At 46.8% G+C, this 14957-nt stretch overlaps 1 protein-coding gene across 1 annotated transcript in view; it reads right to left on the bottom strand.

Annotated features, from left to right (window-relative positions):
- The window catches only part of LOC119391860 (fatty acid synthase), a 507973-nt gene that overhangs the window by 184938 nt on the left and 308078 nt on the right, over nucleotides 1–14957 (bottom strand). The gene's annotated exons all lie outside the window — the stretch shown is intronic.

The raw sequence follows: 14957 nt of genomic DNA, 5'->3' as shown, positions 1-14957 counted from the left end.
CCCTGCGCGTAAGACCACAGCCCAGTGGCAGGTCCGTTCATTTCGTTCGCACTGTTTGTTTGGAGAACTGAAAGCGACGCCGCACTCGCTCATGGCTTCAAACGCATCTCGCACCTCCAACCGCAAGAGAAGCACACGTCGCAAGCGCCATTTTCTGAAAATCAGCTGTTGCGGCAGCCGCAACCGCCGCATCATGCCGTGCGAAGCCGTTTGTTCGCTCGAGAGAACGCGTGCGAACGGCCTCGCGATCCGTTCATTCGTAGCAGACGACATGCTCGTTATGACGCGGTATGACGTCACCAAAAAATAAAAGATCAAGCAAAAAGAAAAATGGCTACGCCCCTCAGAGACGTGGTTTTTTCCGGCTTCGGCTAATCGCGTGCGCCGCCAGAATGGGTGCAGAACGACCGGCGCAGAACAGAGATCTCCGATCACCCTACTCGTTATGATGCGATATGACGTCACCAAAAAAGAAAATATCAAGCAAAAAAAAAGAAATGGCGACACCCCCCGGCCTTGAGTGGCATCTCCCGCTTCAGCCAATCAGCGCGCTTGTTCTTCCCCAGCAGAACGAACCAGCGGAACGAACAGATCTCCGATCGCCCCCCTGATAACAGCGCTCAGAAAAACGGGCGTGCCGACTGTACAGTTGACAGCGCCGGATTTTCCTGCCATTCCAAATTCAGCCGGATACTTGGTGAACGGCCTGCTTGCTGAATACGCAAACATCTTATCAGCAGACCTTGGGCTCATCAAAGGTCCTCCTGCAAGCCTGAAGCTCAAGGCGACGGCGACTCCCAAATTCTGTAAGGCCAGATCCATACCTTACGCGCTCCGTGATAAGGTCTCAAGCGAAATTGATCGGTTGGTGTCTCTGGGGGTGTTGCAGTCTTGAAAAAAGGTTGTAATGTTCGTATCTGTGGAGACTTTAAGGTCGCCTTCAACCCAGCTTGTGATGTCGCGCATTACCCGCGGCCGGTAGTCGAGGACATGTTTGCTACCTTAAATGGGGGTTAAACATTCAGGACATTGGATTTGAAGGACGCGTACAATCAAGTGCCACTGGACGATGCGTCGAGCAAGCTGTGTGGCAATAACACCCATCGCGCCCTGTATTGCTATAACAGACTAGCGTTTGGCATAGCTTCAGTGCCGGCTATTTTTCAAAGGACGATGGATGCGATACTTAGCGCCTTAACCAGCGTCCAAGCGTACCTTGACGATGTGTTGGTAGCGAAGCGTAGCGGTGACAGCGGAAGGCTACTCAAGGAAGTATTTGAACGGTTTCGAGACCACCGAGTGAAACTTAGGTCCGACAAATGCAAGTTCAGACACCCTTCGGTCACGTACCTTGGGCATCGCATAGATCGGGAAGGATTGCATCCCATTGAAAAGAACGTAGAGGCTATCACGCAAGCGCCTCGACCACCTAATGTCACAGAGTTGCGTTCATTTTTGGGCATGCTCACGTATTATGCGCGATTCTTGCCGAATATGTCCTCGCTGTTATCTCCGCTGTACCGGCTAGTGGAAAAGAAAGCGCGCTAGGAGTGGCTACCACCGAATCGGGCTGCATTCGAAAAAGCCAAGGAGGGCCTGAAAAACGCGCAACTCTTAATTCATGTTGATCGCAACAAAGAATTGAAGCTAGAATGCGACGCGTCCTCATATGGCGTGGGAGCAGTTCTGTTTCATTCTGAAGGCAAAGAGCATAGGCCAATTGAATTCCGCTCCAGAACGCTAACAAAGGCGGAACAGAACTACTCACAGCTGGAGCGAGAGGCGTTGGCACTTATTTGTGGGGTGTCTCGTTTTCGGGACTATCTTTTAGGTCGGCAGTTTACCTTGGTCACCGACCATGAAGCCCTGCTCGGGCTCCTGAGGCCCGATCGGCAGACACCGACGATGGCGGCAGCTCGAATTCAACGGTGGGCACTGTTCCTGGGCGGCTACCACTACAAGTCACAGTACGTGCCTGGAAAACAACTGCTGATAGCCGACGCCCTCAGCAGGCTTCCAGCAGAGGCGGCAGGTCCAAGCGTCGGATGGCGATCCACCCAAGTACGTCTTGTCGTTGAAGGCCCTGGATGAAGGTATTGTCACCGCCCACGAATTACAAGAGCTAACTGCCAAGGACCCAGTATAAGTCCGTGTCACACGCTATATATTGCATGGTTGGCCGCGAACTGCTTTACCGCAAGTTAGAACTCTCGTGGGCCCACACGCTAGTACACTGGGGAAACCAGGTTGTCATACAGTCTTCGGCACAGGAAAGATGTTACGGCTTCTGCACGAAACGCATCAGGGCTCATTGTCCATGAAATCGGTCGCACGGTCATTGTTCTGGTGGTCTGTTGTTGACAGGGACATAGATGACGTGTCGGCACAGTGTAAAAACTGCGTGAAGAACCTACCCATGCCGGCAGCAGCCCCGCCAGTAAGCTGGCCCAAAACATCTGACAGGTGGTCCCGGATCTACATAGATCTTGCAGGGCCGATAGCAGGTCAGATGGTACTTGCGGTGGTTGATACACCTACTAAGTGGATTGAAGCAGTTCATATGAGGCACGCGAACACAGCTTGTACTGTTCGCTGTTTGAGAACCATGTTTTGCCGGTTCGGAGTACCACACACCGTCGTGTCTGATAATGGCACCCAATTCACAAGCCAGGAGTTCGCTACGTTCGTAAGAAGGAATAATATCGTGCACTTTGGCACAGCGCCATTCCATCGGCAATCGAACGGAGCCGCCGAAAGAGCGGTTCGAACTGTGAAGGATCGGTTGCGCAAGATGGCAAAAGGGGCGCTGGAAGATCACCTATTACGGCTGTTGTTTATTTACAGGCGCACCCCGCAAAGGGAAGGCAAGTTCCCCTCGGAATTTCTCTTGGGCTACCAGCTACCTTCGCGCTTGGACACGTGTTTGCCGCCCAGGTCCACAGCTTCTACAGCAGGCACTGACGACATGACTGTCTCACCAGGCAGCAGTGTATACTTGCGGAATTATGGCACCGGGCCAAAGTGGACATCTGGGCACGTTCAATCGGCGTCCGGAGCCAGGGTGGTAAAGGTGGAGACGCCAGCCGGAGTAGTGCACCGGCATGTCGACCAAGTCCGCCACCGTCATGAAGATACACCTGGAAGGACGGCCTAAGGAACCACGGCAAGTGAGAGGTCATGCGGGCGAGCTCACCAAACTAGTACTGCCACTTCGACTGGTGCGACGAGCGTGGCCCCGAAAGTGCCAGATATTCGCAGAGAGGACCAGGAAGCGAGCGCGGCTAAACAGCCGCCGACGGGCCACATTGACGACTCAGATCAACTGGCGCAGCAGTTACCTTACGTCGAAGCGACGGCGGCAACCAAGGACCATGCGCAGCCCCTACTCAGGCGATCGAAACGGATTCAGAAGCCTATACAACGGTTCTAATATTTAGAAAAAAGGAAAGTTACGTTTTAGTTGTTGTTCGCTGCTACGGACCAGCCAAGCCAGCTGTGCGCGCGCACCTTCTTGCACCCTCTTTGATTACCCCCTGCTCCTATCCGAGATATCATGTTTCTCTTGCCCAAAACCCTTCCCCCCTGCAATATATATATTGTAGCTGTGCTATCAATAAACGTTGTTCCACCACCAGCTAGCGTGTTGTATATGCTGCTGCTCCGATATTACAAGTTGTATTCGTGGCTTCAGTATTGTAGGCAGTGAAGTTAGGGTATTAGCTTATGCAGCCGATGTCGCTTTCTTTTGCACAGATAAACCAAGTGTATAAAATGTGGTATCTACAATTGAAAAGTTTGGCGTTGTATCAGGAGCTCGTTTAAATGCCTCTAAGAGTTTAGGACTATGGTTTGGCTCCTGGAGTACCACGCCGAATCAGTTCGCAGGGATTAATTGATCACAAATCCCGCCAAAGTTCCTCGGTGTACCACAATCAGGAGCTCGTTTAAATGCCTCTAAGGGTTTAGGACAGCGGTTTGGCTCATGGGGTACCACGTCGAATCAGCTCGCAGGGAATTATTGATCACCAATCCCGCCAAAGTACCTCGGTGTACCACTAGACGCGTATAGATTCAGTGCGCATTACTGGAAGTAGCGCGTTCCTAAGCTTGAACGACAGGCCCAGACATTTCTTCCCTGTCGACATTCAATATTTGGGATAGCTGAAGCTTGCAATACTTTCCTAGCAACAAAGCTTTACTACGTATTGCAACTTATCCATTGCGCAAGATTTAATGTACAACGCTTTTATCGAATTTTTGCTACTTTCATATGGTCTTCGACTTTTGAGCCCCTGCTTCGTGACATTTTCAGGCCAGTTAGTGAGGGCGGGTTGGGATTAGTACATCTATGGCAAACAGCTTCATGGTTCTTCTTTTTTCGAGACATTGCCCATCTCGTAATCAGTTCATTCTTGCAGGTTACACTTGTTCATTGCTCGCCAGACTTAGTTGTTTCATCGAACTGCTCCGAACGTCCGTGTTTATGAGGATTCATGCAGGAAGTTTATCTCGCAGTTCGGTTTCTAAAAGCTCGCTTTTGCATGGAATACCTGTACACAGTCTCGCGCAAGGTACTATATAAGGAATTACTAACTATGCTCTTTCCGCCTCCGTTGTACCGTTCATTGTACTACGAACTTTCAGGCCACGATGTGTTGAAACGTGTGCGCAAAATGTATATTCCTCCTAATTCAAAAACATCCTTCTATAAACTACACTCTGAAACGCTGCCGGTAAACACATGGTTAAAAAGAAATGATATTTTTGTTCCTTCTGTTAGCTGCCGTATATTGGATGTGCCGGAAACAATAAAACATTGCTTTATTAGCTGCAAAGACGCTACTCTCTTCTGGGATGTCGTTCAGCGAGCACTAAAGAAAAGCTTTGCCGTTAATTCGCACAACCTACGTTATCTTATACCAACATCGCTTGACGAAGTGCCATATGATATGTTTTTCCTCATGGGTATGCATAGCTTATGGAAGACACGTATGCAAGACCGTAATGCAGAACCCACCATTTCTTCAAGCATACGCTTCATTCGAATGGCTATTCACCTAAAGGATATTTATGGCGACCTGGACTTCAGACCGGACTGGTACCCCCTCTTGGTGAGGTGCTCGGCCTCACCGCCTGTTCTATGTAACGCGATGTGAGGAAATCTCACTGTTATACTGCACGTTGTGTTAGCCATCGATTGTGTCCTCAGTAACGCTTGAGCGCTCGTTGTCGTTATATGATTATACTTTTGTGTGCTTTAGTTGTGCCCTTATTGTGCATTCTTATACTCAGTGTAATAAATACCATGAAAGAAAAAAAATGTGCTTCGGTAGCGTAGTGAGTAGTGGGTTCTGTTCTCAACGACGGAACGTTTTCTTTTTTTTTGTTCCTCACCCGTTATTGTATACTTTACCAACGTCTTATCCGCGACGGAAATACGCCAGGAAAGCCTTGGTGGGCTCCGGCATAAACCACTTTTGTGTTAATATAAGGTAAACACATTCACAATAGAGGGATGCTGCAAAGGAACATGTGCAGTCATTAGAATGGCATACAGAAAGTTTCAGTAGGGGCGGCCCGGTTAGGTCAACTTTTTTCGCTGAATCTGAAATATAATGTCGGCTACCTCTACTTGTTATTCGGACCCTTCTCCTGTATACTGAAGCAAGGTGTGTGACCGGGCTAGTTGGTATTCCATAGCCACGTGAACAGCGCGGGAAAGACACAAGACCAAGGATCCGACGAGGACTAGCGCAAACTTCCAACTAAACTTTATTAACACGATGCAATAAAAACGAAAACAAGGTATCACACGTGATCGCAGCTCATTCATATGCGCATGAAGACGGAAGTGAAACGGGAATCGAGAGACCAAGTTCTTCCATGCATATAACCGTCACAGTACACTGGAGTCAATAGTGCCAGTATAGTGTAGTCAGTGGTCTCGAGCTAGGCTCGAGATAATTGACTCCACTCTACCGTTGCTTTTATAGCATCGTATGACGTGCAGCTTCCGCTTGTTTTGACAGGTCTCAGTGGAATTTGATGAGAGTGATGGAATCCATAGAATGAGGACGTTGTTCTGAAGTCATAGAAATAGAAAGTGGACTTGGAAAAGGCTTACGGAGGAACAAAAAAAAAACAAGTCAGTTTTATAGAGGGCGAAGTTTCAGGCATAAGAACAAAACTTGCGAAGGTAAGCTGTAACGATCACAAGCTAGATAGCGCGCGGATTGCACTCAGCGCAAAGAGAACAAGCACAAAATTAAGCAACAAAGTACAGGTTAACCCAGATGCATTCAAGATAGAAACATGGGAATTCCGGGTTTCCGTTGAGAAGAAATCTAGGTTTTGGAAATAACAACGTAGACGAAACGAAAGAAACCGTATCTACACCGATTTCTGAAGCCGCAACGGAACTTGGAGAGAACGCACTAAGTAAAAAGTAAGATCTCTCATATCACTAAAGGATACTAAAGAAAGGCAACAGGAAATATAATTATTGCTAGGGCATGTACGTGCCGACACCACGATATAATTACGAGGCACGCCATTGTGAGGACATCCGGACTGATTTCGAGCGCCAGGGGTTCTTTAACGTGCACCTAAATTTAGGTACGCAGGTGTTCATTGAATTTATACCCCACTGGAATGCAGCTGCCTTGGCCGGGAATTGAACCAGCGCCCTCAAGCTAGGACAACAATTGAAAGTAACTGCTTCACACTTCGCGCATTAGAATAATATGCGCAGTGAAACACGTATCAATATCGTCCGCCAACATTTAATAATGAACAAAATATTTATCTTGGTGTCTTCTGAAAATAGTCTGCGTTTCGTAGGGTAATGCGGCTAAAGAAGCTGTAATATTCTCTATGCGACAGGAAACTTTTAAAAAACCACCTTGTGCTAGGCATGGTTGGGTACTGTAGTAAGTTTGCACTCACATTGCCATTCTCGTATACTCTACCTCAGTGAATGCATAGCTTTCAGGGCGTAGGGGTTTTGGCGATCTGCGATTTGAGTAATCAATACGTGTTTTAAATAAAAACACATGTTTACACCGTGCTTGTGGGAAACTCTCTTTGAATCATAAATGGTGAAGGCGATAGAAGAATATAAAAGCAAGATATCTCTGCTTGGCAAGAAAACACGACAAAATCAATACACTGTAGCGTCGATGTGAGGCACTGAAACGTACCTTGTGCGTCGAATGCCTTGCACTTTCCATCTGGTGATATCATACCGAGGCGCAAGTAGCTTACCGAAGTGGTTGGCTTTAAGGCCACCATACATCCACCTACAATAGCTGCCTCGCACTGCCCAGAACGCATTGCCAGCACAGCGTGATTAAGAGCTGATAGTGTTGATGAGCACGCTGTGTCCACCGTCACACTCGGACCTGAAGATGCACAATGAACGATAACGAATAAGTCAGTGCTTCACAATTTTGGATCTCTCGTTTCCTAACTAGCCTAATAAGTTAGAACTCTGCAAATATGCAAGAGACACAGAAAAGATGACTTTTTAAGGGCTCGTTTTTCTTCGTTAGACACAGTATTATTGCGAACAGACAATAATGCCAAGCGAAGTGTAGGGGATGTTTTAATTCTTTATGTAATGTGTTCGCAGTGCTGCACTTCTTCCCGTAAATATTAGTGGCATCTAAGTTTTGTTCGCCAGATTGTCAACAAAATGTTCTGAACAGCACGTATTAGTACGAATGTGATGCAAATGCTCTGTTTTTTCAGGAATGTAGGAACACACCGTGTTTCCAACAGTCAAACGCGGCATGTATGCTTCATGTATTCTGTCATGAGCCTCTTTCATACTACAGGCGCTGGGTCAGCTTGACAAACGAGTTCAAATGTGCATAACGTTTGTTCAATACTACAGGATATTTTTATGATCCTTTATGTCATTGAAGACAGGCACATTTCCGCCGACTCACTTTAACGTCAAAGTGCATTGCAGTGGAGTAACTTGATAAAGAACAAACACTCGCATCCACGCAAGCGCTAATTCTATGGTCAGTGTCCGCGGGCATGGGCTATAGCGTTCGGCAGAACCAAATGGAAGTCGGACGAAATCGTGCAGCAGTGCGTTGTGCTCATATTCGAGAAGAACTCATAATCAAATCTGACGAATGCCATAAACGCACAGGTCTTTCTAATGAATTGACGTCTCTCCGCCCTCGCGCTTGGCTACGTGGGGGTGTCCTTTCATCTAAAGAGGGCGTGCTGAGCGTTCCTAGCCTCTGCACCTTCCCATGCCTTCTTTAGCCCTGACAGCTCAACAGCTCAGGGTCTTACGAACAGCGATGCAGTTGCAATGTGCAGGATAATCGCTCTTTCCCTTCCCAAACGAACAGCACATTCCTGGTATCTTCTGAGGCCTCAAGAGGTGTTGAGATGTGCACTGCCGTTCGTCACCTCAATTTTGCTCATTGGATATGTGCCTCTCATGAGTGCACCGCGACAATCCTATGTTGAGGTCACTTTTGAGTCGCTGGAATAGTACCATTGCATATGTGCTGCTCATCAAGCGCAGAAATATCCTGCGGAGTTCCTCCGGTCCGTGGCTTTCATGGCATCAGCGCTAAACTTTTAAAATTAACCAGTCACTTTTGAGCAACTGTACGTTCTTTAATATTCCGACAGTCACATGACTCCGGATGTATACCAGAAGACAGGAAAATAGCTCATGTTCTGCCCATACCTAAGACTGGTGATAACACTCTCTTCAGTAGTTACCGCCCTATATCAGTAAACACTATTAGTTGCAAACTGGTTCAGCACATAAACTGGTTGAGCACAAACTGCACGCACATAATGGCACATCTCAATCGAAATAATTTGCTCTTAAATAACTAGCACGGTTTCCATTCGAAGCTCTCATGCCAAACGCAGCTTTACGAGTCGCTAACAGACCTTCATACCTCACTGCACCTGTCTCATTCTGTTGATGGAATCTTTACTGATTTTACAGTGAAAGCTGTTATGAGATCATTTCACCGGCCGTTTTTGGCGCCGTAGTTGTGCGCCGCCGCCGCCGCTCTCCGTAACCAGCATCGCTCGAAATAAGAAAAAAAAGGAAATAGCAAAAAATTTCCCGGATGGAACGTGGTTCGAACCTGGGCCCTCTGCGTGGGAGCCCAGTATTCAACCTCTGAGCCATGCCGGTGCTTGAAACTGCTTTGCAAAACGGTCCTATACAGGCTTCATGTCGGGAAGGAACCACACTAGCATATGCAATATAGCGTGGTTGAATTGTAAAATAAGCACCAAGCGTCGCACAACGCGAATTCTGTAACCAGGCGTCACACAATGCGAATTGGGCAACGAGTAGGTTGTTGAATGCTTCCAACCCATTACAAAAAGCTCTGCCATAATTCTTCATCGTCATCAGGCACAGCATCAGCAAAGTGCGCATAATGCCTTACATGCGTTTAGCAGGTACCAATGCTGTCCGTAGAATGGCGAAAAATGGCACAGTGCCTGCTGCCCTACTTTTCAAAAATTACAATGATTTATAGCGTAGTGGGTGCCTCGCAAGTGCACTTGTATTGGTTGCCAAGGAAGCCTATAAGCGCATGATCCACTTCCTCGGGGTATCAGTAAAATTACAATGATTTATAGCGTAGTGGGTTCCTCGCAAGTGAACTTCTATTGGTTGCCAAGGAAGCCCATAAGCGCATGATCCATTTCCTCGGGGTCTCAGTGAAGTTCTTCGCCCCCCCCCCCCCCGCCCGTCTCTCTCCCACGTCAACGTATGCTATACAGCATGACGGGAGAAGGAAATAGCGACCGGGCGTCACCCAATGTGAATTATATAACTGGTGGGCCGTTTAAAGCTTCCAACCCATTACAAGGGGCTGAGCCATAATTCTTCATCGTCACCAGTCGTCGCGTCAACAAAGTGCGCATAATGCCTTACAGACGTGTAGCTGGTGCCTCGCTTCTCCGCAGAATGACGAATAATGGCTTAGTAGGTGCTTCTCAACTTCAGAAAAATTGTGATTTATGGCGTAGTGGGTACCTTTCTAGTGTACTTGTATTGTCGCGCCAAGAGAGCTTAAAACGGGCTCTAGAAACGCCGCTCTTCCAGCTCTCGCTGTGACTGTGCTGCGGTCTCAGCGCAGGCCTGGCGTTTTTTTCAAAGGCCGTTGACTGTGTACCTATAAAACAACTAACACCAAAAATAGGTAATCTCGAACTCGAATTGCAAACGAATCGTTCTCAGGTAGTTAGAATAAATGATAATATATCGAGTCCAATACTTGTCAAGTCGGGTGTCCCTCAAGGTACAGTAATAGGTCCACTTTTATTTTTAGTATATCATAAGGACATAGCAATAAATATTAATTCAACAGTTCGCCTTTTCGCAGACCATTGCGTTATTTACACAAAAAAGGTGTTCCTAGCGACGTCATAAGACTGTAATCTGACCTTCATAAGCAAACACAGTGGTGGAGCAACGGGCATTTGCAAATTATTATAGAAAAGACCAAACGCTAGACGTCTAGTTTTGTCTTCAAGTCACAATCTAATAATTACATACCAAACGATAACATAGTAGACTTGGTTACGTCAGGTAAATGCCTCGGCGTCTTTATAAATTCGAATCTAACATGGACTGACCACATAGAAATCTTTACATCTAAGGTGCGAAAGATACTTCGCTTTCAGAAGCGACGCTTACGTCTGGCCGACAGGGTCACCAGGCTTCAAGCATACAATTTGCTGGTGTGCCTTTCACTGGAATATCCATCAATCATTTGGTATCCCCACAAGATAACCCTTACTAATCTACTGGATGCCGTTCAGAATAAAGCAGCACGATTCATCTTATCATCATACTCGCGATATCAAAGTGCTTCATCTTTGAAAGAAACGCCGAACATGCCGCCGCTTGCTCTGCGCAGGAAATTCTCCAGACCACATTTTTTCCACACCCTGTATCACAGTAACACATCATTTTCCCGGTCGCATATTCTACCGCCATGTCACCATTCTAGTCGCACAGATCGTGTTTACAAAGTCAACCCTACCTTCTCCCGGATGGAAAAATACAAGAATTCGACGCTAAATTTGTAAATAAAAGCATGAAATGATTTGACGCCAGCCTTCTTTGTTTAATCCCGCATTGCTAACGTACTTCAACTCCTGTACCTTGCAGTAACAATGTTGCTTATTTCGTTGTTTACTCTTGTTATAATGTTTGCCTTGTTACTATGTTTTACAAATTACTGTACCATAGCACTGTATTAACCTAGAATTGATTGTTTGTCGGTAAAAATTATGCTCCGGTTTATGGTAACCCCCTCCCTTATTTAATGCCCCTAGTGGGCCCTTAGGGTACTTGAATAAATGAAATAAATAACTAAATAAAATAAATACATCAAACTTTAAATCAAACCTAACTCATATACTGACACACGACACAACGTGTGCACTTTGGGGTGTCGCTGCCAGATGTTGCAACATCTAGCAGTGAAGCCGTGATGTGCGCACAGCGGGACTAGCCCACTTGCGTCCACGCCATGTAAGTGGCACGTAGTGGATCTGCGGGGAAGGGTCAATGTCCTCTTTCACATGTATGATGCAATGCAAATCGAACGGTTGTAATGCTACACTGAAATTAGTTCTGCCGAAAATATTCACCAGTCCTTGTATCGCACAATTATAAAAAAATCAAACTTGATGCACGATCGAACAGGTTCGCAAGCTGCGTTATTCAAGGTTCTTTCGATTCCATCATTTCGATTTTTTTTCACTCCTTAGCCTTCAAAGCCAATATTCGGAGGTTGGTGGATTGGTTGTGCGTTAGCCCGACCAATCCACCAAAGCGAGTAACGTGTATCGGCTGAGCTATCGTATAGACTTCCGACAACCGCAAACGACATTGTCTAATGTTCATGACATGCAACAGACCACCGGAGATTGACTTGTTCTTAAAAAAATCAGTAAGTAATAAATGTAGTAACATGACAGCCACTTTTGTTAACTTCCGCCGCTTCAAAGCAGCAAAATACCATCAATTTATCATGTACAAAGCAGAATATGTCTGATCCATTTACGTTTGCTGCTGCATAATAAATGTCAGTGTTCGCGGCCTTCGACTGTCGTGCTTTTGATAGAAATGATATTGGTGTTTTTGCGTAGGATAAACTAAAGCGGTAAGCCAGGCATCGACTAGTAAATGAGGTGAACTGATACTTTTCTACATAGACGGAGGCCCATATTCTTTTTCTTGCAACTACTCAGAATTTGGTGTCCCAGGTAAGTTAACTAGAAGAGTCATACGCACCAGTGAAATTGAAAGCGTAGGATATGCGGTTGGAGAACAGGGCCCTGTTGCTGCCGACCAGCCCGTAGCCGTCTCTTTTGTCCGTGTCCACGCTGAATGCGTCGTCGGAATCAGACATGGAACAGCCTATGAAGACTCCAATGTTGCGACTCCGCATTGTTGCTGGATCATAGCCTGCATCCACGATGGCTTCGTATGAGGTCTCCAAGAGGAGCCTTATTTGAGGGTCCATCAGGTGAGCCTGTTTTGGGTTGACGCCGAACATCTGTGCGTCAAATCGGGACGGGGCCCGTAGGGTGCCCATTCCTTCGGGTATTCCAAGAAATCCTGCAATTATAAGAGAGAGTCTCACGATTAGGCGTAAATATATTTGATCTAAGTTATACACTAGAGCAGCAGCTCTGCGCTGCAGTAATATTCATTTTGCAGCTCGACGTGCCAAAGGCTCAGTCCAATAGCAGTGTTTGGCGGCAATGCGTCCGCCGCTGCTTAAGTCCAGTCGCAGCTATTGCTCATATTGAGCAAAAATATCCTATTTCCTTCACCGATGTAACCTAGGCACTGCATGGGAGTGAACTATTTTGCGCGTAGAAGAAGAAAACAGGAGAGAGCGTTCACCATGGTGTTAACTCCACCGCACCACGTCAGTGCTTGTAAGCTGCTAAAAATAAATACATTTACCAAGTGGCTTCAGTAGCCACTTGGTATGCCAAGCGAGGCCTCTGCCCTCCCGACCTTCAGTTCATCTGCGGTCCCCTGCAACCGTCAGTGGGACATTCTCGGAGGCTCTGCCTGATCCTTTCTTCGGATTGGTGGCGCCAGGTGCGTCCCAACGAGGACTGCCTTCGTACTGCGTGTTACGTTATGTATGATCACAAGCATCACTACCGAGCTTTGAGCGGATGGTACAAGACTTCGCAGCAAATTACGGACTTCTTGTGGTTGTCGGTGCTTCCCCATCTGCCTAGGAAGACCAAGAATGTTGGAGCAGAGGCGACGGTGTTAACCTTATGCGGAGCTCAAGTGCCGGACAGGTACAAAGAGTTACTCCAAGTGGGACCAAAGTACTGCTTTGATGCCACACCAATGCCTGTCGAAAAAGTATGTATTGCAAGGACTGTTTCTCGTTTCGTCCCTGAGGACCAAAAGCTTGGGTGCATCGAACAGTGTGCTGGTGTTGGGTGCATCGAACAGTGTGCTGCGCCCCCTTCTTAATTTCATCGTTTCTCACCAGCTTAGAATTCTGACTTCGGACAAAGAAGGGTATTTTCTTGTGCTACCCGAGGGTCTCTTTAAAGAAAAGGCATCTGAAGTCTTACAGAAGAATTTCCACCTGACCTCACTTAAAGAAAAAAAGGTTACGGAAAAGGCCCTCGTGCTTCTAGAGGAACTTACCCTCAACAGAACTGCTAGCGAGGTGAAGAAGGCAAAAGGTCTTCACTTGGAAATCTTGTTTTCTATAAAAACTCACAAAGAGGGCATGCCTTTGAGAGCAATAGTGTCTGAACGGGGAACATGGCAATATGCAGTTTCTAGCTACCTTCAGAAGCACCTATCGGCTCTTTTTGTTCCCGATCCGTTCCGTGCACACAATTCCGAAGCTGTTGTTCAGTAACTTAAGGTTACAGACCAGGTGCATCCTCTGCTTTCAGCATAGATGTCAAAGATGTTTTCTATTCCTTGCCACATGAACGTCTTTCGCAAAATGTCAAGGAATGTATATGCGAACATAACAACGAAGTTCGCTTCCGCGATAAAGCTGGCATCATTGTTGAAGTTTTGATGGAATTATTGTCGTTTTACCTTGTGTCGACCCTAGTAGGATGGGATGGAAATTTGTTCTTACAGTCCTCGGGGGTCTGTATAGGATCTAGGGTTGCGCCCATCTTGTGTGACAATTATCAGAGCAAATTTGACAGGATATTGGAACATAATTTGAATGGCTTAAGCAAGCGAATATTCCGTTACGTAGACAATTTTCTTACGTTTATTCCAAGATTTGACACCTGTAGGCTCGTTGTACATACTGTCAGGTGGTCGTGACGTCGACGAAGACAGCAGTCGGCGTTTGCAGGATGAAACTGTTTGTTTGGCCGAACTTGTGGCCGGGAAATGAGAACTAAAACTACAGCAATGCACGCTGTACAATGGTAGCGGCGAACAGGGCGTCGTCCGTCGATAAACTGACAAGCGGTCAAGCGCGTCGGCTTTTATACAAGCGCTATGGAACTTTCCAGCAATATCGCTGGTGGCGGCGTTATCTGTCGACCAAGCTGGAACATTCGCGTGAGGCGCGCAATCTTAACAAAACGATCTACTAAAATCGTGAAGCTTCTCGATCACTGCTTCGCGGCCAGCGTCGAGCGTTGATAACCGTCCTTGCTGGTCATACTCGAACACATCAAAATAAAAGAAGAAGCGGGCGTGGCATTGGCCCCCTCTGAAAAAGCATCGTCCCGATGCTTGCAACAGAATATGGAAAGGAAAAAAACTGCATACACAAATAAATTACAATAACAAAGGAAAAAGTAGAGTCCTACTCCCCAGGTTCCCTAACGCGCAAAAAACTGTTTAAGGCGCACGACATGGACGACTTCAGGTCGTGCGCGGCGTCGCTGGGAGTTCGTAATGCCGTCCGGTACGACCTCGT

This window comes from Rhipicephalus sanguineus, chromosome 4 (assembly GCF_013339695.2).
Source record: "Rhipicephalus sanguineus isolate Rsan-2018 chromosome 4, BIME_Rsan_1.4, whole genome shotgun sequence".
Lineage (NCBI taxonomy): Eukaryota > Metazoa > Arthropoda > Arachnida > Ixodida > Ixodidae > Rhipicephalus > Rhipicephalus sanguineus.
The sequence above is the reverse complement of the archived record's forward strand: the minus strand, read 5'-3'. Positions and strand labels throughout refer to the sequence as shown.